Source organism: Dipteris shenzhenensis, chromosome 12 (genome assembly GCF_047967505.1).
Source record: "Dipteris shenzhenensis isolate YYH24624 ecotype China chromosome 12, Dip_SZ_1.0, whole genome shotgun sequence".
In the NCBI taxonomy this organism is placed as follows: domain Eukaryota; kingdom Viridiplantae; phylum Streptophyta; class Polypodiopsida; order Gleicheniales; family Dipteridaceae; genus Dipteris; species Dipteris shenzhenensis.
Window position 1 is genome coordinate 15,493,110 of NC_141607.1, and position 21,427 is coordinate 15,514,536.

General features: G+C 41.8%; 1 pseudogene; it reads left to right on the top strand.

Annotated features, from left to right (window-relative positions):
- The first annotated feature begins 705 nt into the window (after window positions 1–705).
- Window positions 706–4,025, top strand: LOC147895873 (pre-mRNA-splicing factor ATP-dependent RNA helicase DEAH1 pseudogene; annotated as a pseudogene).
- The last annotated feature ends 17,402 nt before the right edge of the window (window positions 4,026–21,427 follow it).

Consider the following 21,427-nt stretch of genomic DNA (forward strand, 5'->3'; position numbering starts at 1 on the left):
TGCATGTTCTTGAGCGAGGGAGCAAGGAAATATAAGCTGGATGCAAGATTGAAAGATATTGACACCTTTATTCATATAATTGTAGTCCATGTGACAATATTGTATAGACTACAATGGAGATCATTTATGAGCTCTTGTGAGCACTTCAACTCCTAAATCACTCAAACAATATGGCCATTGCCAAGTCAATAATAAATCACCACCCCTGACATTTGCAGGGAGGATTGGGCCTAAAGGACCTTGTGTCATGTCTCATGTCCATATTTTTGCTCGTTCAATTTTTCCCTTTAAGAGTTTGATAAAGTGCTAGGATTGAGGTTCGATTTCGAAGTAGTAGTTAAGTTGCATGGGAGGGTTCCAATTTTTGGATAAAATCAGCTTAAAAATGCCACAAAATAAGCTTCTCAAAAAGCAAAGAGAGTGGGAGTGAAATGGGGAGGCAATGTGCTTTTTAAATGTGACATAGAGGAGAAAAAGCAAATACAAAAGATTTCCAAAGTGCCACCTTGCTTTTCCCGTGTGAACTCTAAAACCCCTTGCCACCTTAGAACTGTATAAAACACAAATTGTATTTCCTTGCTTCTCCCTTTGAACTCTAAAACCCCTTGCCACCTTTCTGAACTCTAAAACCCTGCCTCCGGTTGCTTCTAAGCTACTCCCCATTTGCTACTGTCACTCCTCTCTCTTCCTCCTTCCCCTCTGATCATGGCCGACGACATCCCCTTACACCACTGGATCTCCGACGCCTTGCACTCCCTCGTCGGTTACTCTTTGCCTCCCTTGGTCTCCTTCCTCATCTCCCTCGGCACTCGCTCTGCTTCCTCCCACGAATTCGCCACCCAGCTCTGCAACAATGGCCTGCCCTCCTCCGCCGAGACTCACACCTTCGCAGCTGAGCTCTTCCATCGGCTCGCGCATGCATCTCGTGGATTGAGTAGTTACCAGCGAGCTGAGCGTGCGGCAATCGCTCTGGCCAGAAAGCAGAAGCAATATGAGCTTCTGGATGCTGATGACCAAGATGAAGAATCTTCGGCAGCGACGCCTGCTGCACCGGCTGCCAAGGACCAAACTTCTCGGAAGCACATCAGGAAAAGGCCTTTGGAGGTTGCAAGCGATGACGATGAGGATGTGCGTGAGAAGCGGCCCCGCACAGGTCTTGCATCTGACGACTCTGATGCTGAAAGAGACCGCGAAAGGGCAAAAGATCAAAGAGAGAGAGAGGAATTGGAAAGGAGACTACGAGAGAAAGATGAGGCAGCAACTAAGAGGCTCATGGAACCAAAGCTCAGTTGGAGACAGCAAGAGGAGGCGAAAACAAGATCAGAGGCAGCACAACGGAAGGAGCTTGTGCCAGCATTACGACAAGTCAGCAGGCAAGCTTATTTGAAGACCAGGGAGCAGAAGAAGCTTGATGAACTTAAAGATGCACTTGAAGATGAGCCGTATCTGTTTCAAGATGTAAAACTCACAGCCAAAGAGCGCCACGAGATGAGTTATAAAAGAACTGTATATCAACTAGCAAAACAAAGAGCAAAAGATATCGACAACGTCGTAGAATATCGGATGCCCGAAGCCTACGACAGGGAAGGGGGTGTAAAACAAGACAGGCGGTTTGCTGTCGCTCTGGAGCGTTACAGGGATCCGGAAGCTCAAGACAAGGCCAACCCTTTCGCGGAGCAGGAAGCCTGGGAGGACTGCCAAAAACGAAAAGCTACGCTGAAGTTTGGAGCAGCGGATCAGAAAAACGGTCAGGGTGACTATGATTATGTGTTTGAAGATCAAATAGAGTTTATCAAAGCTGAATTACTCGACGGGCAGATGGGTGTAGATTTGCAAAATGAAGTTAAAGAATCAGCAAAGTCAGCTGCACAAAAGCTTCAGGAGGATCGGAAGACTCTTCCAATCTATCCTTATCGGGAGCAGTTGTTGGCTGCTATAAATGACTATCAGGTTCTTGTGATTGTTGGAGAAACAGGGTCAGGGAAAACGACTCAAATTCCACAATATCTTCATGAGGCAGGATTCACCAAGAGATGCAAGATTGGTTGTACACAGCCAAGGAGGGTCGCAGCCATGAGCGTTGCTGCACGTGTCGCTCAAGAAATGGGAGTCAAGCTTGGCCACGAGGTGGGTTATTCGATCCGCTTTGAGGATTGTACCTCAGACAAGACAATACTAAAGTACATGACGGATGGAATGCTTCTTCGTGAGTTCTTGAGTGAGCCAGATTTGGCGAGTTACAGTGTTATGATGGTAGATGAGGCACATGAACGGACTCTCTCCACCGATGTTCTGTTTGGCCTAGTCAAGGATATTACTCGTTTCCGACCTGACTTGAAGCTTCTTATATCAAGTGCCACCTTAGATGCAGATAAGTTCTCTGATTACTTTGACAATGCTCCTGTCTTTAACATACCTGGGCGGCGCTTCCCTGTTGATATCTTGTATACAAAAGCTCCAGAGGCAGACTATTTGGAAGCAGCTATTGTTACAGTCTTGCAGATCCATGTCACACAGGCTCAGGGAGATGTTCTAGTGTTTCTTACAGGTCAAGAAGAGATAGAGGCTGCAGAAGAGATATTGAAAGCACGGACTCGGGGTCTAGGTACCAAAATTGCAGAGATGATCATTTGTCCAATTTACGCAAATCTCCCTTCAGACCTGCAAGCCAAAATCTTCGAGGAGACTCCTAAAGGGGCTAGGAAAGTTGTACTTGCTACAAATATTGCAGAAACCTCGTTAACAATCGAAGGCATAAAGTACGTGATAGATCCTGGATTTTGTAAACAAAAATCATACAATCCAAGAACCGGTATGGAGTCACTGATTTTAACTCCTATTTCAAAGGCTGCAGCTCATCAGAGAGCAGGTAGAGCAGGAAGAACATCACCGGGTAAATGTTTTCGATTGTACACTGCATGGTCACATCAGCATGAGATGGATGATAACACTTGTCCAGAGATTCAGAGAACCAATCTTGGGAATATTGTACTGATGTTGAAAAGTCTAGGAATCAATGACCTGGTCAATTTCGATTTTCTAGACCCTCCTCCCGCCGAAAGTTTACTCAGGGCCTTGGAGCAGTTGTATGCTTTGGGAGCTTTAAATGACAGAGGTGAGCTGACAAAGATGGGCCGGCGGATGGCAGAGTTTCCTTTGGATCCAATGCTTTCAAAAATGATTGTAGCATCTGATAAATACAAATGTTCAGAGGAGATAATTACAATTTCTGCAATGTTATCTGTTGGAAATTCAATATTTTATCGCCCAAAGGATAAACAGGTTCATGCTGATAATGCCAGAATGAATTTTCATACTGGGAATGTTGGTGATCAAATGGCTTTGCTGAAGGTGTATGACACATGGAAAGACACAAACTACTCAACACAGTGGTGTTTTGAGAATTACGTACAGGTCAGGAGCATGAAACGAGCTCGTGACATTAGGGACCAATTGGAGGGATTACTTGAAAGAGTAGAGATTGAGCCTTCTAGCAGTCCTAATGATATTGATGCAATTAAAAAGGCTGTAACATCAGGCTACTTCTATCACACAGCAAAGTTGCAGAAGAATGGCTCATATCGAACTGTGAAGAATCCACAAACTGTGCATATTCATCCAAGTTCAGGCCTTTCCCAGGTTTTACCGCGCTGGGTGATTTATTTTGAATTGGTATACACGACAAAAGAGTACATGCGGCAGGTTATTGAAATAAAACCTGGTTGGTTAGTGGAGATAGCACCACATTACTACAAAATGAAAGATTTAGAAGAATCTGTGCAGAAATTACCCAAGGGGAAGGGAAAGTCTAATTTTGATTGATCACTAATGCTTTATGTACAGACTCTTTTGGCCTGCCCTTTCAAGGGGAAGGGGAATTCCAATTTGGATTGATCACTAATGCTTTATGTACAGACTCTTTTGGCCTGCCCTTTCAGACCACTATTCTTGTAATGTGAGGACTAATAGTGGAGAATGTTTGGGAAAAAATTCACTCTCTCAAGCAAAAATCATTTCACAATTTCCTTGACCATGATCAATCTACATGATGAGACATCATGTGAAAATTATTGGCAGGAGAAATGATGTATATTATTGTTACACCATTTTTGTCCTCGTTTTGGAATTGGCAGACAAATTCAAATTATGACTCTAATTTGGCTTTGAATTGGGCATCATAAAGGCATCAATTGTGCTTGAAAAACATCCCAAGTTTTCTTTGATATGTAAAGACTATGACCCAAAAGAATGACTAGACAAAGCCTATGATTGGGTTCGGTGGGATCCCATCTGTCTATTGTCCTGCTATGACAAGATTATATTGGCCTTTCCGATTAAGATTGCTGGGTCTGATTTAGTGATGGGGTTGACTGGTGCTTGGAAAGTTTGTGGTGAGTTACTGCAGTGGCGGGACGGGGTGGATTCCGTGACGATGCCAGCCTCCTAGCATCTGTTTCGTGCTCTCTTGAAGGATAACCAGCCTTTGGCCCTTATGGATATTCAGCAAGCTAGAGCTCTGCATAGGAAAAGGATTCGTCGGTGGATGGATGTCTGGGATCCGAGAGTGGCTGATTGGAAATCGTTACAGTCTATTCTCCTGGGTGATGCGGAAGGGTGTACATCTACAGTGATGGAGGCTGGCCTGTAGTGAGAGCTGCAGTCATTTTGACGGTCTGGAATTTCAGGAACGACCTTGTGTTTGGTGATCTGTGTCCTTTGCTGCTGTCATTGAAAATGTTTTTTGTGGACTTGAGTTTGATCTGGTCCTCTAAAGACTTTTAAGGGAGTGTTTTGTTCCTGGGCGTGAGCCATTCCTTGGTCACGCGTTAATCACTGCTATAATACCATTGGCCATGTGCCTGTAGTTAGGCTCTCCATCTGTACTATTCTTTTTTGACACTGAACAGCCCTAATATTAGTCTTTTCTCGGCCTGACCAGCCAGTAATATAAGTTGGCACTATCTTTCATTTATTATATATATATATATATATATATATAGCTATCTTTGACTGTACTTTTGGGGCATAATTCATAAAATGTTACTCAGTTTATAGCCGTCCTTTTTGCTGATGTCAAGAAGCTTTGCACTTCTCTTACAATTTGTTTCTTATACTTGTACTCAGTTTATAGCAGTACTTTTTGCTATTGTCAAGAAGCTTTGCACTTCTCTACGATTTGTTTCTAGCTTCTGGCATTGCCTTTCTGACTGCTGTAGCTTTCGCTTACTTAGTGAGTAGTCGTGGCCACAATGATATAGTGTGCTTGTGTTCCCTTTGCAGTTGGATGTATGGGTCCACGAAATTAATCCCCCATTTTTAAAATGGTTGTTGAGCAGTAATTTTTGTTAGGGGGTTGAAATCCTTGTGTTGGGGTTTGATTGTTCTTTGGCATACATCACATTGTTTGACATAGTCATAAGCATCTACCCAAAGGGTTGGCCACCAATATCTTGCTAAGAGTGTTTTTCTTGATGTTGCTTTCCCTATAAAGTGTCCTACTATGCCTTCATATGATTGGAATGCTTTCATGCGGCATAACACATCTTTTGAGAATCTGATCATTACCCATGTTGTATAGCTAACTTGCAATAGTTGATAGGGGGCAGATTTTAGAATTAATTTCCTTGCCTCGACTGATCTTAGTTTAGGGGGTGGTCTTTCTATCATTAAATAATACCCAATGATGTTTGCACACCATTCGGGTTTTGATCAATTTGAAACAAAGCGGTATTTGGTAGGTCATCTTATATATATATATATATATATATAGAGAGAGAGAGAGAGAGAGAGAGAGAGAGAGAGAGAGAGAGGATGCAAAAGACATCCTTGATGTATTAACAAAATTGTATGAGTTTGCTTCGACACATGACATCCAAGGAATTGTTTCATTTTCCATTGTGGATGAATACCCCAATTGAGGCACATGAAAAGCAAAAGATGAGGAAAGATTTACCTCGGATGATGTTGGTAAGGGTTTTGCAAAATAGAAGGCCGATATGGAGGCGAAGCAAGAATTTGAGGCCTATTCCTTCATAGGGTCCAATGGAACCCAACGTATATGCAAATCTTTTGGACCTGTAGTTATATGAACAATGAATTGAGGGGATTGAGGGAAACTAAATGTTACAAGCTAGCACAGATACCCTAAGCTTTGCATCAATCGTGCAAATGATTATGGTAGTTAGAATTTTTTTTGTACACCTTCGCTTGTTGTATCAATACTAGCTTTCATACATATCTTCCTTGACTTATATAAATCAAGGTTGTATAAGTTTCATACACATTTATATAACTTTCAGTTTTATAAAGATAGGAATATGGTCTAGTTTTTAGTCTAGTTTTTAGTACAAGCAACAATCTTAGCTTACGTAGTATACACATTCAAGTATTATTGTAACTAGATTTGCGACAGGTAGCCTTTTCATCGTGGAGCACGTAATTGTTGGAGAAGCATGGTGACAAGATAGAGGCAACAAGATGAACAATGAAGCTTGTTTATTCATTGAGAGAGTGTCATTAAATAGACAATGGGTACATCCATAGATTACATCATATGTGAGCTCAATAGTGAGCATCTAGATCCACAATCATCTCCATGAATCTCTCAATCACACACCACACTCCTAGATTCACTCATTCACACCTACTAACTAACACATCATCAGTCACACCTAACTCAAGCACACCTACACGCATACATGTGTTCACACATGCAATCACATGATCATTGACAACCGTAGACCTTGGTATGATCCATTACATCAATTTGTCCTTCAGTAACTACTAACTCAAAATTGAAGTTGAATCCTACTATTTTATCAAAATTTTAAGGAAATAAGCGAATGAGTAAAATAGTGGACATGAGACATGACACAGGGTCCGTTAGGACCCGATCCTCCTTGTAATCCACCCTTTAAAAAAATTGCCCCTACAAAAAGCGTCGATATTTACATTAAAATAGCTTTGGGTTTCCCAGAGAGTGTCGATATTAGCATCGATAAACTATTCCTAGAGTCGATATTACCATCCATATTAGCATCGAAAATACTTTATTGACGGTCATATGGAGGCTAATATTGACGCTTTCTTATAGACAGTAATATCGATGCTTCGGAGTTTTTTTTTTAAAATATTCCAATATAATTTGTGTCGATATAAGTGTCAAAAATGAGGCCAATCATGCTACTCTAAGTGGCCTCATGAAAAAGAAAAATCTCAATGGCAGATTAGCTCAATGGGTTTTGTTGCTATAGGATTATCACTTGATCACACAACTTGTAAGCTTTTCTTTCTTCACTTAGCCAATCATGATGCATTTAAGAGAGTTAACATCCAACTTTCTACATTTGTTTTGCCTCCGCTTCTTCTTCTTCTTGCCTTCTAGTTTGCTCCTCTCTTCTTTTCTTCGGCGAGGGCTTCATGGTGGGGGTCCACTGAGTTGGCGCTGAGAGTAAGGCACTGTCCTTGGTGGCATCTCCATATCCCTCTAGAACTAAATCATTCAAAAGAAAATGACTAATGGGCATAATAAACATAAGGTTGCCAATGTTTTCCTTAGAATGGGTGCATACATTAACAATCTCTTTGTAGAAGTGATATGCCAAATTCGTCTCTTTTGGCTTATGGAGGTGTGCCAACAAATTTGCTAAAATCACACTGTGATGCTCAATGTGCTGAATCTGTGATAGGAGTGTTATTACCCGAGTTGCCCTAGTGTTGCTACATTTTGGAGCAAGCTAATAGGGATCCCACCCCTACGAATCTTCGTATTATACTCCACCAGGCATGTGAGCTGTTCATCCATCCGTCAGAGCGTCGCATAGGGCTTGGAGACATGGGGGAGCCCATAAGCTAGGTCGATTGTTTTTCTATAAAAGGTAAAAATAATATTCCCCATCTGCATGCAGCCACCTGATGGAGCTGGAAGAGTTATTGTATCTATCAACAAAATCAACCACTTGCAGGTTGGGTGCAAGTTCAAGTGGCACGAGGATCTATCCGCATTTGTGTGTAGGCCCATTGCTTGAATGTATGGAGCCAATTTTGGGTCCTGAAGTGTTTGATAAGCTACCACGTTATGGTAATATAGCCAAAAATCTTTTACATCACACTTAAACTGTGAGTGGATGACCACTCCTTGTATCCTCCTTAGCCATGCGGGTCCAAGGGGAGAAACGGGTGACCTCCATGCTATGTTTAGAGTACTTTTGAACTTCTTCTGTGTCTATAATCCTCCATTTCCTAAGTGATCTGGTGGTGGATTGTTGTGTGAAAGGCCTGGGCTCATTGGTAGCCTACTGTGCAGAGGGGTCGGGAACCATCTGAGATGGAAGAAAATTGGAGAATGTGCGAGAAGTAGACATTAGGGGAGAAATGGGGTCTCAAAAGGGCCTCATAAGGAATGGATTAAGAAATAGATTAAGTTAATTAGAAGTGAGCCCACTATGGTAACCCATGGACTAACTACCCCTAACATTAACTAAACTGGCATGGGAGCCTTTATTTTGAATTTAGGAAACCTTAGCCTTTGGATGGAGGTGGATGGTGGATGGATCAAAGGCTCAAAATCGTAGGTGGCTGAAGGGAGGCACCTTTGGTGGGCTCCAAACTAGAAAACTTTGACTTTAGGGGGGTTATTTAAGAGGGAGAAGGCGCCTTTAGTTGTGGACCATTGGATCTTGGCTAGATCTATGGTGGAGATGGATTAGACAATGAAGGGTGGAGATTGAGGTGCATTTTGGAGGGTAGAGATGCATTTGCTTGAATGGATGGCTAGGGTTGAAGCGCATACTCAATGGCCTGGATTGAATCGCCTTTTTGGTGCATCTCTACCCTTGGATCTCCTCCAAATCAAATGGATGGCTTGGATTTAGGCACCTTTTTGGTGTATCTCCTCCCTTGGATCTCTTTTAAATCAATGGCTACAATTGAGGAACCTTTTGCTTTAATGTCCTCCCTTAGATCTCCTACAAATCAATGGCTAAGATTGTGGCTCTTCCTTATTTAATCTCCTCCATTGCATCTATTGCTTGATCAAGGGCTTATATTGGATCCCTCTAATCCTTTGATGGTATCCCTTAGATCTACCCCTTGATCTAATGGCTGGGAATGCTCTATGTAAAGTTTGAATGTATCACTTGGATTGGATACTAGATCAAGGGCTAGAAGTGGAGATCATGGGGCCTCCTATGGGTTAGAGGTCTTACCACCCATAAATGATTTTGTCAATTACAACATGGCGTCACCCCACACCTCAAAGCACTCTCATTGGTACACCTCAAATCGTTCTCTAATCCCTTGAAATTAGGAAACACTAATTCGGAGCCCTTTTGAGACCCCAAATCTCCCCTAATGAGGAATGGTAGAAGAGGCTTCATTACTAGGATGGAGTTTGTCGGTGGAGAAGAGGTCTTTGGCATTAATAGAGCATGAGACGAGGCTGACATAAATGAGAGTGAAGAGGAATTGACTTTGGAGGGCATATGAATGCTTTAGAATTTCAGTGACTATTTTGACATAGTTTCGGTACAATGCCAAGTGAGGGTTTGCAAAATGTGGCTACCTCCTTATATGATGGTATGCTGAACTGACATCCCTAGATTTTCACCTAAAGACAGAATGAATTGGTGACCTTCTATTTTCACCTATGTAGCAGATAGGTTATTCTCACCTGAACTCAATATATGAACAACGACATCAAGAGTAATGAGATTTGGTGTACTTGGCTTCTTTCCATGCCATTTACTTGTTGAGAGAACCTATGAAGAGCGTGGAGAGTTGCACCCTAGAGTTACAGAGAAATGACATTATTAGCTCATTCATGTTGAATCACATAGGCCGCGGGCACCATCATTGATCGTTGGTAATAGCATGGCTTGAAGGACTGCATAGACTTGAGGAACTTCTCACCATGGATGTTTTTATCGAAGCTATGCTTTATATATTAATATAAAATAGTGGCGGAAGTATATTGACCTTTTCATTTTAGTATCACAATATTGATAGGATGTAGTACACTTTTATATGTTTTCTTTTGAATTTTGAAGTCAAAAATGTAAATCCTGGTGTAACTTTCAATTGTTTTGCATACAAGTTTCAAATGCTGTGGCGAATCTTTCAAACATACATTTTTATTAGGGCATACAAACTTTCAACACTAATATAAAAGTTAAGCTTCTTAATGAAAGTAACTTGAAAAAATCATCCATGCTTCTCACTTTGCCATGGCCTTGTGGGGATGTCAGAGCCTGAAGCTGGTACTTGTGACATAGTGATGGTGGGTTCTTGTGGAGCTGCTCTATTTTTAGGAGCAGGTTCTTGTGTGACTATCATGCACACGCGGATGCTAAGGTGGTCACAAGGGCTTTTTTTAGTGGTGGGCTCTTGAGAATCAATTCGGCCCCAAATTTTCTTTCTAATGCAGTCGATTTTTGTGTGGCTTTTCCATTTTTAGGAACAAGTTCTTGTGGCACTGCTGCATTTGTTGGCAAATTTTTTTCCTTGAAGGGAGTTGCCTGTGGGTTTTTCCTAGAAACATTTTGGTTTGAGACACTAGCAATAGGTTCTTGTGGTGCTACCTCCTTCTTAAAGGTAGGTTCTGTGGTGCTACCACTATCTTGTTTGTGAATGGTGCCAGAGGCTGCTTGGTACTAGTAGGACTCTTACAATGGGACATAATTATCGTAGATAGGACCTTAGGAACCCAAATGTAATTGTTACCATCCTAGAAGCCTTGAGCTTGTAGACGACTCTTTGGGATCCATGATCTACAATGATACTTCCATTTTTTACCTTCTATCTTGCATCCCCTCGTTCAAGATTTCTTTGGCTTAGCAGCTTGTATTCGTGTGGGTATAGGAAGCAAAGGAGGAAGTGAAGTTGCGTGTTGACTTTGACCTTTCATAGATTGAAGAGTTGATACTAGAGGTGTATCCTTTAGAGTCTAGCGAAGTCCTTTCTCTTTTGGGGTATGGTCGGTTGATGTGGTCGATAAAGCACTGTTGATTCATTTTTTAGTGTTGCAAGGGAATCATCACACGAGGATATGGATGTCATTGTGGTGTTAGCATAATTGGATGGGGAAGCTTCCGCTATGCATAAGGGAATTAGGGCCTTCTTGTGGATTACGACTTGCACATTCATGGTTTTATGGATCACAGGAAGCACTGGGCCCGATGTCCTTGTACCAATTGAAATGGCTGAGGTTCAACCCTCTTTTGTTAATGTCATGGTGCATTCTGGGTAATTGATTTGGAAGTTAACTACCCATCACCGAGTTCTTCCAAGGATTGCCTATTCATCCATAGCACTTGTAGGCATAATATAACATCTACTATCCACGCTATGGTTATTTACCGATATGGGCAATTTCACACAACCTATGGTGGGAAATATTTTTCCATTCGTTCCTAAGTTCAAGTATTACCTCCGATGTCAAGAAATTTCAGAGGATATTAGGTATGACCCACCCCTGGGTCCACAAAAGGCTTTCGTGGAGCAAAAGGTCCCCACAATATTCATAAAGTCATATTAGTATTAGTATGCAAGGCTCGTCGCGATAAACTTAAGCTAAGGTTTGAGGGCCAAAAATCAAGTGTTTGCAATGATTAACTTTTGAATTAAGGCGATGCACTCAAAATTCTAGAAGGTTTTGTCTTTGAGAAATTTCCAACTGCTTCAATCGTCATCGATATAAGGATGCCTCGTAATCACCTCAATCCTTTGCCTTTCCTTTCTCCCTTCTAGTGAGTGAGATAGGGAAGTAGAGAGCCTGATGGGAGAGAGAAAAAGCTGAGGAGGGAGAGAGGGTTTAAGAGGGAGAAAGGGCATGGGGAGGCAGAGGGAGGAGGGGGGCAGGGCTGAGCAGAGGAAAAATATTACCTACAGTGTTATAAATGAACGTCCTTGCTTAGCCCACCCATCCTCCCCCTCTCTCCCTCCCTATCTCTCCCTCTGCATCTCTCAACCCCCTGGGAATTCCCTACAAAAAATTAGGAATTCTTTGCATTTGATTTGGATTGAGAATCACTAGTAGAATGATCGCTGGGAATTTTCAAAGTTGGGCGACCCATTAGGAGGTCATAGGAGCATAATAGTATCATTACAGAGTGAAAGCATAGTCTCCCTACATAGTTGAAAGTTCACTGTACCCTAGCCGAAGCAATAGTGAGATCATCCATGGGGTTTAACCCTTCCACAGATGCTTTGCAAATTGTCACTAGCCCTAGGTTTTTGGTTTTGGCTTGCCTAGCCCTATATTCTTCTATTGCTTGTTGCTTCATGCTGTGACCTCTCTCTGCAGTTCTTTTTCGTGATAGATGGCCTGTAGCCTTTGGAGTGTTAAGAGACATTATAGTGCTTGAGCTTGCTACTGTTGATGTAACCATCCATCTCCACAAAGGGTTGCAATTCGACATCACCCTTGTGGTGTGATTTCCACAACTCGGTATGGGCCCATACCACAATATTTCAACTTATGCTTCGCATTACTTATGCTATATACTAATGCAAGGTCTCCTTCTTTTAGGTCCTTATTCCAAAGGTTGAATTCAAACCACTTCTTGTGGTGCGGTTTTTTGACATTAATGCCATATGCCACTCTCAATCTTGTTTCATCGAGCTTTTCTAGTTCTGTTAGACTTTCTGAAATCACCTCCTCTGACAATCTATCTCTAATTGCAACTCTAAGGCTTGGGACTATGAATTCCATAGGCATAATTGCTTTCACCCCAAACACTAGGCTAAAGGGTGTACAGTTCTTGGTAACAACCTTATATGCCATTCGATAAGCCCAAAGTGCTTTAGTGACCTTATGTTCCCACTCATTACGGTTGTCCTCCACCATGCACGTCATTGTGTGACACAATGTCTTACTCGATCTTTTGGCTTGTCCATCGGCTCACAATAAGTAGTAAGGTTTAGATTTCTTGTGGATGATGAGGAACTCACTCATTAATATGCAAATTATATCATTAATAAAGTGTGTCCCTCGATCATTAAAAATTTGTAATGGGAGGCCGAATCATGATATTACATTCTCGTACAATAACTTAGTGGTCGGCCTTGCATACACTATCTTGGTAGCCTTGGCTTCTGCCCACTTTGTAAAATAATATGTCCATGATAATATATCGGTCTTGGGTTCCTTTAACTACTAGACTAATGGGTCCCACAAAGTCGATACCCCATTTCCTGAATGGTTGATCTGCAAGGATCCTTGTTAGAGGCATATAGTCTTGGTTGTGGGGTATGGAGATTCACTAGAAAGGATAGCAATGCTTAACAAATTCAGCCACATCTGCAAAGAGATGGGTCACCATAATTATGCTTGTAGCACCTTGTGTGTTTATGCTCTCCAGAGAAACGACCACCTACGATGCTCGAATGGGCTTTGTCCAAAACCTCTACAAATTCATCCTTATGAACATAGCAGTGCATTATGCTGTCCTTCCCCATTCGGTAGAGTTGGCTGGATTTTTATTGATATGGTCCCACATCTTTAATGAATTTCTTGGCCTTATCCTTATTAAGGGCCTTGTCTTGAGGGAATCCATTGGTTAAAAAGTGTCCTATTTCTTGAGCCCATTTTAGAAATAGATCCACAAGGAATAGTGAGGCATTTGCAAGATCATCTTTCACTCGTGCTATCGGTTCTCCATTGGGAATGTGGGACATGTAGTCTGCCATAAACCCTTGCATATGGCTGCGGTGAAATTAAACTCTAGAAGAATAAGCATCCACTACTTGATACACCCAACCATACAGGGCTTAATAACTAGATAGAGGAGAGCCTAGTGATCTACAAAGAAGACAAACTTGTTTGCCACCAACAAGTAATGCCTAAATGTTTTTACTGTGTACACCACGGCAAGTCCCTCTTGCTCAGTCAAGGTATACTTTATTTCTATGTTGGCAACTTGCAAAGTAAATAAGTAAATCAAAATTGTACTCATTGGTTATGCCAACATGCACCCAATTGGAAATTTACACGCATCAATGTGGACTTGAAATATCAAGTCCCAATTTATGGCTTGTAGGATCAAGGCTGAAGCCAAAATGAGCTTGAGGGTTTCATAGGAGGTCTAGCAATCTTTTGTCCAATGAAAAATGATCAACAACTTATTCAAAGGGCAAGCAATCTTGGCATAATTGTAAATAAAAATAAGATAATAGGCCATACACCCAGTAAAGCTCTGAAAACCCAATGCATTGGTGGGGGCGGTAGCTCTAAGATGAGTTTGATTTTATTATAATCTGTGGAGATACCATTCTTGGACACAAGAGTCCAAGTATAACCCCGTGTTTAACCCAAAATTGACATTTGAGTTGGTTGAGGGATATTTGGTAGAGACGACCCCTTGGAATGCGAGTCGTAGGTACTTGAGGTGGTCATCCCATGTCAAATGAACACACAGATCATCTAGAAATACCTCTAGGAGATACTTGAGTTGGTCATCCCTTGTGGAATGAACGAATAGATCATATAAAAATACCTCTAATCCCTCATATATTATTTGAAAGCCATTATTATTAGTCTCTGGAATGTTGTGAGAGCATTGGTGAGCCTAAAGAGCATCACCTTGGAAGCATAAACTCCACATTTCATTGTGACGATCAAGGGTTGCAATTTGGGTGCAAGAAAGGATGCCATTTTCCCATTATAGGCTTCCCTTTTGCATCTTCTGAGAGTGGGTGCAATACAAGCATAACCATTTTGCATCTGCACCTGTATCACAACCATACAAGCACTTGAGGGTCTTCAAATCACGAGCTAGATGCCATTCAACTTGAAACATTCCATGCCCATCCACTATTAATGTTTTCCCTGCCTCTTGTCTTCGAATAATCAACGGGATGTCGATTCTCTCCAAAACCCACTTCAATGTCTCGTGGCACTCCTTTGGGGTCTCAAAGGCTACAAGCCACCATTTTTCCTTCTCAGATTGGACTGAGAAACCCTGCTCAACTTCCTCATCCCCTTGAGCAAAACATAAGGCGTCATTCATAATACAAATGCTCACCCTCTCTAGCTTGTGCTCTTTTACCAACTGAGCTTCATCCATTTTTATAACAAATACTAGCTTGCCATCTGTACAATGAAAGAGAAATATAGTAAGGATATAGAAATGAGAAGAAATAAAGTTGAATGTGAAGAGGGAATTTCTCTTACCTTCTTCTCTCATCCCATAGAATTTGACCATGGCTCTTTGCAAATTCTCTACATCCACGTAAACATTATTGAAAGCATTCATCTCAAATGTTTGGATGCCAGATTTCTTTTTACTCTTCCAAGTCATTGTGCCACTTACACAATGGTATCCTCCAAGCTTTTCTCTAGCACATTGGTTTGTTTCTTGACATGCAAGCCTTACAGACCATGGTGTTGGCAATGGCATTGTAGATATCTTATTCTTTTCCTCCATAGCAGACTTGAAAATTGAAAAAATAGAGTTGTAAGCTTCGCAACTTACACCAGTAGCATCACAAGCTCCAAGCACCTCCTTTGCTTGCATGAGGCTCTTGAAATCCTTCATTACCTCTCTAGCAACTTGTTTACATAGACCTTTTTGTATAGGGTCCTTCAACACTTCCATGACATCACTTGGCTTTATTAAAGTTCCTAGAACATATGAAGGATCACTATCATCCATTTCCATTGTTCCCATCACATCCTCCATGAAATTCCTAAAGTAGAGTACAAATGAGTCTTAGTGGAAAGAATGCAACACCACAAATATTTTGGAGTAAGAAATTTCATTAAAAATTTGGGGAACTTACCTTGCAGCCTGTATTCTCCTCTTTCGGGCACCACTATTGGTTGACAATGCATCCATAGATTGCAATTGTCTTTTCCTCTCCTTCAGTCCCAAAGGTGTTCCCTTCAACTTTTGTACTCGTTCTATCGACTTCTCTGGTTCCTTCTCGATAGCACGTTGAACTTGGCCATAGATAGACCTTTCAAAATCCTGCTTGCTTTCAACGAGCTTTTGGATTGATTCTTCCAATTCATGTTGCTCCAAGTCCACTACATGTGCTTTGTCACTGAGTTCTTTGCTTTGCAATTGGAGATCCTGCATACTATTATGCATTGCCACAATAGTAATATTTCCCAAATGTGCAAGCTCTTCTGCTTGGGCTCTCTGCACCTCGCTTGCTTGCATAGCCAATGTCTGAGAATGGTTCAATCGATTGCAATAACCGAGCAATCCAGCATGTTCCTTGCCAACAAACCGGACAACATCATGCACTGCATGAAATGGAGGACTCTTTTGGGTGGCAGGGTCTAAAGGAAACAAGTTTTCATCCATGCAAAGGTCAAGATGCTTCTTCCCTTGGAATCGAAGACTGTGGAGCAAACTTTGAGGAGTTCCACTATATCCCAAAGAGCATGTGCTTGCATATTCTGCCTCCAATTGTAGGTTCACATGGTACTTGTTGGATATGTCCTTGAATGGTGCCATGAGTACTCAAAGAGAGGCATCATTGATGCAGGCTAAAATGTAGGGGAGAGCTGGCAAAGATGGAGCAATGAGAGGGAGAGAGTAGCAAGGAAGAGGGAGGAGGAGAAGCATATGAGGGAAAGAGGAAGAGGAGGAGGAGAGTAGGGCGACAGGTGTAGAAGGGAGGGAAGGAGCTACTGCAGAAGGGAGGAGGAGGGGAGAGATACTACAAGAGGGAGGAGGAGGGGAGAGATTCTACAGGAGGGAGGAGTAGAGGAGAGGGAGCTTGGGTGACTGGAGAAGGAGGGGAGAGGAAGGAGGGAGGAGGAGCCAGAAGGAGGAGGAGGAGGGGAGAGGGAGGAGGGAGGAGGAGGAGCAAGATGGAGGAGGGGAGAGATGCTATAGGAGGGAGGAGAAGGGGAGAGATTCTGCAGGAGGGAGGAGTAGAGGAGAGGGAGCTTGGGCGGCTAGAGAAGGAGGGGAGAGGAAGGAGGGAGGAGGATCTAGAAGGAGGAGGAGGAGGGGAGAGGGAGGAGGGAGGAGGAGAAACAAGATGGAGGAGGGGAGAGGAGGAGGGAGGGGGAGGGAGGGAGAGGGAGAGGAAGGAGGAGGGAGGGAGGGAGGAAGGAGGGAGGGAGAGAGAGGGAGGGAGGGAGAGAGAAAGAGGGAGGGAGGGAGATTCGAAATTTGAAATTCAAATTTCAAAAAGTGGCCCCCTCCCCTCATTGATGGGGGGAGAGGTGGGCTCAAATGTGGGCTTAACCTACCTAGGTTGGGTCGTTAGGCCTTTTTGGGACCCTCCAAGCCCCTTGCATTAGCCCACCAAGCATTCCCTAATCCATTCCTTATGAGCCCTTTTGAGACCCCAATTCTCCCCTAATGTGATCTTATTTTCTCTCTTATCTCTAATTATTAGTAGTATAAATCTTTAAATATAACTCTCTCTAATTGCTCATGCAAGAATATAATTCTCTCTAATTGCTCATGCAAGAATGGCTAAAGGAAAGAGAAAGGTTTCATAGGTGACAACTTTTGATGGAATCTCTATTGGAAAGGGATGGTACTTGGACATATTCAGTCGTGAACTGCAGTGGCTCAAGAAGATCCATTGTTCTGTTAATCTTCTAGAAACTTCATTTGAAGATGTGGGGGAGGTTAAAGAGATAGTGGAAGCTAAAGTCCAAGAAATAGATTGTCTTGAGGTTCGTCCCGATGGTTCTATAGTGTATCTTTCGGATCCCACTTGCTATGACAATACTAGGATGATATCCAATATGGATGACTCGATGGAATCCAAGGGATGGACCATTGACCGTGAGAATTTAAACAACACTCAAATCTTGGATGCCTTTTCTGTAGTGTTAAAAACTTTAAAGGAAGATAATGCCATGAAAGAGATCAAAGAAGCTAAAGAGAATTGAAGGAAAAAGCAAAGAGAAGGATGAGGAGAAAGAGTCAAGTCTGCTATTTAGCACTGGAATGGCTAAAGAGAAGGTGTTCGACAAAGATATGACTAGGGATACAAGCACTCTCAAATGTGTCTAGAATAGAAGACAGAATAGTGCCACACGAGAAAGCAATGAAAAATATTGATTTTAAAGCAATCCAAAAGAAAATTGAAAATTTTGAGAAGAAGGATACTCGCTTGTCAGGATTTATGGATTATGCATAGTATTTCCCATTTGGGCTTGAGTACGAGGTGTTGGTTTCGGTTGTGAATTGCTATAAGGCACCAAGTCAATATGTGTATAGAACCTTGACTCTTTCCTATGTCAATGAATGGTTACACAAATTTGCTACTATGTCAAGACACCTGGCAACATGCGCATATATCATGCCATTCCACATGCACTCAAACACTCCAATGTGGAAGGATGAGGTATAGGAAGAAAGATTGCGAGAATATAATTATTGGATTCTTACAGGACAGCACTCAATACTTGCAGCAAAAATTTTCGTGGAAAGTGCACCACAAGGAGAAGTGTATGCTGCAAGGAAGAGCTTCTATACAAGGAGGAAGTCACGCATTATTGTCAATGCTCTGGTCGGTGTGAGCTACAAGATATCATCAATGGCTAACATGGAGGCTCAAACAGTTCTAAAGAACACACCTTGCAACATTTAATGTCGCAATGGATTGTGTTTGGATGACCAAATAAGCTGGCCCCAAGACTTGTGAAAGGTCATGCAGATCGCCAAAATTGGGATGTAAATATTCCTCTCTTTTTATTGCTATATTTGTTCATGAAAATTTCAAGTACATTTTTCAATTCAAGTTACAAGTTATTTTGGAGATTGGATCTAGTTATTTCACAAAAGAGAGAGTTGTACTGGTGCCATTTTTCATAGCGAGAATCATGAGAATGGCACTAGTGCCACTCTCTCTTAAGTGACAATAATCAGATTGTCATCAATTTTGAAAGAATGCTATGGATGTTTGACTCGATCTCATCTATTATATGTACTGTTTATGATTTTCTTTTCAGAATTTTGTGTCAATTGCAAATGTGTCAATGGGTGCCAACTTTGCCACCAAAGACACCCATATGGTGACCTATAAGGACGACATATATGAAAGATGGATACAAATTTTGAGATCAATGTAGGAGAGAGGTCGTCAATCGACCATAACATATATGAGACACTTGTTGGGATTGGATGATGACAGTGTGAGAAAGATCCAAGAGGAGATAGAGTCGGGCGACATTGTACTCATCAAGTCCAAGCAAGACAACAAGGATGTTACTGACATGGCTCAAAGGGCATTGGGAATGAAGCAAGACAAAGCACTTAGAGAGGAGCTTATGAAAGTATTCACCTCATGACATCCAAATCCCACCTTTGGAACATGATATAACTTTGCATGGTATTTTGGTATTACTTCCGTTGCTTTTCAAAGATTTCATGGAATTTGTGAGACATGGCTAAAGGAAAAGCTACAGGTTGGCAGATCAAGGCCTGAATTCCCACTAGCTGCAATTAACTATGCTGAATGGTTCATAGAAGCAAGAAATGATGATAGTGTCAAGTCAAAAAAGTGTTTTCCATGGACGGTCTCTCTTATCAATATGGAAATGGAAGGTGACGAGTTTTTGTCATGAAACTTTCCAGATGGACTTGCAATCAACTTATGTGTGCTTGACACTACACAAGGATTTGCAAAAAACATTGATTGGAATAAAGCTTCATTTGGGGAGTTAATTAAAGGTCTAATGCGGTCCACACTGTCTCCATCATAGTTTGTTCTTTTGTCATTTTTGAATATGACAGAGATGGCCAATCTTAAGAATGCCATTGATGAGTGTTCAATTTGGAGTTGAAGATTCTTGTGTGTTATTGACACAGAAGATGAGGTGCTGATGGGTCTGACTGAAACATTTGGCATTTTGACTTTCTTGAGCTCATATGGTGGATATGTCGGATTTGATCACCTTTTGTAAGTTGCCAAGCCCTACAACATACTTGAGGATAATATCATGCTTGATAGTGATGATGAGGAGGAAACAAGAGGCCATCAAGGAATGCATTATGAAAGAAAGCATCATGTGTTTTTGCAGGGATGATCAATTTGTAGTTGACTTCTTCACCAAAGGAGTTGTGACAAGGCATGCATTATCCTCTGAAAGAAGAGTGATGTCCTTTGTGATGAAAAAAGCACAAGCCGTAGAAGTCGAGTCCATTTGTTCTAATCTTTTAACAAATGATCCAAAGATCAGATTTTGGTCTGGAATTGAAAAGCCACTACAAACACGTGCTGCTTCACCACCACCACGTGATTCAGAAGATGATGGTGAGCTAATGGGACCCTTTCCTCCTATAGCTGCTAAAGATATTGCTAATATTCCTCTTGTTATGTCTCTGGATGAATTGTAAAGGGATCTATGGCATGTCAATTCTAGTTCAAAAGTAGTAGTAGTGACCATTTCAATAATATAACACTGCCACGTTTTAATTGATATTGGTTTTGTGTGATATCGACCCAATGCATTGTAAAGTTTATTTTTTGAATTTATTTGCACAGCTTTGTCAAAATTTGGAGAGTGGCACTAGAGCCATTCTCTGATGATACTAGAAGGCTGTCATGTCCTTCATACGCTCTGGAGTTCATACGAACTATAGAGATTGCTTTATTCCATTCAAAGAATAGAAAAAAAGTTTGGTTTAGGGTACCATCAAGACTTTGTGTAGGAGGTATCCTAATCCAAAACGTCACAAGTTCACTGACAAATGGGCAAAGACAAAGATTACTAGTATCCTCACCAATAAGAGGTCTTTGCTAAAGAGGCAGGCACTGGCCGAGATTGCAAAGAGAGAGGGAGGACAACCACCAAGGGGCCAGCCACATACCGCTCATAAGTGCAAGTGGAAGAAAGCCATGAAGCTAGCAAAAGAGGACTCGAGTTTGCAACACGTGGAGGCATGACAGATTCAGTTTGCAGCACATAGAGGCACGATAGATCTAAATGAAGCGATATGGATCCTCACATTTTGGAGCAGGGTGAAAGAATTAAGATCTAAGGAGGCTCATAGTAAGAAAGACTCATGATGGAGAGCTACACCTACCAAGCATAGACTCAAGTTCACTTAGGCTACAAGATCGAGACTTGTATTCATATAGATACTTGAGAGCTTGCTTGTCTACATCAACAATACATGATAGGCCTCTTATATAGAGAATGCCCTTTGGATAGTCAACACATGTGGGATCCTCTCATCCACATCTCTCCTTGTGGATATCCTCAATCCACATCTTCACATCTTGTAGTCCACATCTTAGGGTGGCTACTTTAATACATTCCTGATCACATACCTTTGCCCTTTAATCTATGTGCTCATGGCACCATATCTCTCAACACCTCCCCTTGGTGCCATGATTCTTTGGCTACTAAGGTGGTCAGATGTGAGTTACAAATCCATCACCTCCCCTTAGTGCATGCATTGCAACTTAAGGTGGTCAAGTGTGGTTTACATGTCAATACCTCCCCTGG